Consider the following 3568-nt stretch of genomic DNA (forward strand, 5'->3'; position numbering starts at 1 on the left):
CATTGTTAAATTTTTCTTGTACCAAACAGTAATTTTACAAAAGAAAGAAGAATATATATAGACATATATGGATATATTTTTAATTATATGTTTGTATACGTTTTTATACGAATATTATTTTACTAAGATAATAGAATTTTTATTTTACAATAAATTTACAATAAATAATTCTAATTGTTTTAACATTTTAATATAAAAAGTTAATTGTTATGATGAAAGATTTAATTTTTGTAGATTTATTTTGTTTTTTTGTAGTTGCGTATCCTCGTATTTTATGGATTACGATAGATTTTACGAAATGTTTCTATCGCAAGACATTCAACGTTTTGCGGGGCACATTTCATAAAAATCTTCGACCTCTCGAAGAAGCGGGGAAGCATTTCATCGTTGTACGATCACGATTGGTTTGTTCGATGGAATGCACGATAAAGCATTGACGATTACCAGAAGCAAATCGCGGGTTACGAGTACTCAAAGATCTTCGGGGAATAGGTTTAAAATTCTTTTATGAGTTTTAGATGCGAGGCATTGATCCGCGTTTTCTTGTGAATACTTCATTTTGTGCAAATCGAAATGTGGCTCAATTGTATTTTTATTTATTTAACAATAAAATTTAAGGATATCACTAAAATATTATTTTTATCTATTAATAGAATTTACAGATAGATAAAATTAATTCTGATTAAATTTTGATAAATTAAAATATTGTTTAATTTGTAACATAATATTAAAATTATATAAAGTGAATAAAATAATGATAATTATTTTATTTATGGAAATACTTTTTCTTGCTGTTAATCTGATGACAATTGTCATGCCGTTATAAATGTGTTACGAAAAGAAGTGGTATGAGAATTCTTTCTAGCTGTTTACCTAGATTACCGTACATAACGGTGCTACAATGTCCAAGACTTATTTTGTTACTGGTTTATATTCTCATGTACTGATTTATGTTTATTGATATACTTGCTAACAAATTTGAGAGACTTTTTAAAAAGCAATTGCTTTATTTACATTAAATATTTTATAAGTACTTTTCTTAAAAGTTTGTAAGAGCTCCAAATATGAGATGCATATGTATCTTAAATGCATCACTGAGAGTTAACACTGATTGTACACTATATGCATGCAATAGTAATGGCATACGTAACCTATTATTACTTTTATAACACCTGTCGTGAGTCAACTCGATTCGAACAAAACTTCCGGAAGCAATTAAACTATTCGTGTATTTGGGGCTGTACTCGTTTGTGCCGATGAATCGATTAATGCCATCTGTTTTGACGTATAAAATACATGTTGTATTATAAAATACGTATTATTTTTCAATTTGTCAATATCAATTTTTAGATATTTTGAAATTTTATTGAAAGACGTTTTTGTTCAATCAAATTTGTATTCAATCAAATTTTCTTTTTAATTTATATAACTGATTTAAATTCGAGACTAGATTATTCGAGATAGATTATTTAAGCTGATCTTTGCCAATGTAATTAGATATAATGATAGAAATTGTGTCATGATAATTAATACGAAACTTTTTTTGTTCTGCTTCTATTTCCGGACAATCCTATGCCTTCGTGTTCGTGTTTTCTGCACCTACGCCAACTCATTGTCAGTCGAGGTTCAAGGTTTCTCTCGGTCATAAAGAGGCGTAGCTTTCATTCTCACCGCCAACAATAATCGCAAGAAAGCAGCATCTCTCAATACGCCTGCTATTTATCGACACTCCTGCCTCTTCATGCGAAACGAAGAGTTACCTTACTCATGTTCGTACGCACATCACTGCGTTAATTAGTTCTTATCCGGTTATGAGTTTCCCGTTCTTTGAGACAACGTAAAAGGATGGAAAGCAGCTCGTAATTTCTTTCAAACGCAAACATTTAATGTTTGTACATTGCGTTTTACAAATGTTCTCATGTATAATGGACAATGTAGCTTTCTCCTTTACTATTTGTCATTTTAATGTCACTGGTTGTGTTTCGATTTTACGAGATTTCCGTATTTGATCTTGTTTCTTCATTATCGTTATAAAGATATAACGTTATTACATGTTATTATAATCTAAACCTCACATCTATACATAATTGAAACTTATGTTGTTTTAGATTTCCATATAAAAAAACTTTTAAACAAAATATTATATTTGTTACCTATATAAGTCATTTGTCCACTATTTGAAATCTTTAAGGATTTTCTTCGACTGGGTGAATTAGACTGTCTGTCTGTTCCGTCGAAAAAGGAAGGATCGAAATCTACGTGGTAATATAATTATTGAAGTCGTGTGAATTATATCATGATTTGATGTTTTTTAAGGAATTCTTTTTTCATTTCACATATTAGATACTCGTATTTCATGATATGCTCTAAATAGCGCGATGATTGATCATAAGATATCATTCGAAGAAGCATTTTGAAGCAAAAACGGTGCTGTTACCTAAGACGAAAAAAGCCGTAACTTCCAGCTGTTGATCGATGTACACCTGACTCGATCTTCCCTTAGGATTTAGCTATACGATTGGTAGAGCGAAGATATAGGATACCAACACGTGCCATCCTTGCTGCCGGGATACAGCTGTTTCGCGATTCACGTGATGATACAGATGTACACATCGTGTTGTTTGGTATCAATTTAGGGAGATTACTTACAGAAAATGATCGAAACAGGAATTTAGCAACCCTTGATCGTTTGTACATCACCTATCTTATATTTGACAATTTCATTTTATCTTCATTAACTGTCTCTTTGCGATTTTTATCTTGATCGATATAGATTTAAGTGATGCAATTTTAGCGAGATTACCTCCGTGTTTTGCTTCTTTTTTTATAGTAAAAGGGAATTAAACTTAATTGCGTCTGCAAAATAAGTCGTCGTAACGAAGAAACAGGAGTGCCCGAAGGTCCCGTGATGTCACAAATCGCTGGCCCATGAATCCGGGACTCGTTTCGGTGACAATAGAGTAAAACACAGTGCATGTGTATCGAGGGCATACACAAGTAGCGCTCGACCCTTGAGGGAGCACATACGCGTGGCTAATGGTGGATGGAACCTGCTACGCGATTCTGACAGCAGGTGTCTGGGAAGCGACTTCTCTGACTCATCGCCAGGTGATATCTGCCCGATGCAGGAAGGAAGGAACCGGAAACTCACTCGCAAAAGGCGCAAACTGCCTCTTTCACTTTTCTTTATGAACGAAAGCAAAGTTCGTTATTGCTCTCCGTTGCAGCTTTGATTTCGTGATCAAGAGACCGTATCGTTACTTCGTGTATCCTTCAAACTTCATCCGTTTCGCTACGGCTTATTAACTTTACTTTGCTGATGTCGCTGACGGATCTAATACTCGATTACTCGGTTATTCAATGTTTATTATTATTGTATATAGCTTGCTACTACGTCGCGTTAAGTAAACACTAGCAAAAATTAAACCAATACTATTATTTATAGAATAAAATAAATGGAAAATAAACAATTATAATTATTATTCATTCCATTTTATTTTAATATAAAATAAAATGGAAAATGGAAACAAGTAAAGATATCAAAATATAATAAATAGAGTTTATATAT

At 32.4% G+C, this 3568-nt stretch overlaps 1 protein-coding gene across 1 annotated transcript in view; it reads left to right on the plus strand.

Annotated features, from left to right (window-relative positions):
• The window catches only part of LOC108685383, a 67215-nt gene that overhangs the window by 23418 nt on the left and 40229 nt on the right, over nt 1-3568 (plus strand). The gene's annotated exons all lie outside the window — the stretch shown is intronic.

This window comes from Atta colombica, unplaced genomic scaffold (genome assembly GCF_001594045.1).
Source record: "Atta colombica isolate Treedump-2 unplaced genomic scaffold, Acol1.0 scaffold153, whole genome shotgun sequence".
NCBI lineage: Eukaryota > Metazoa > Arthropoda > Insecta > Hymenoptera > Formicidae > Atta > Atta colombica.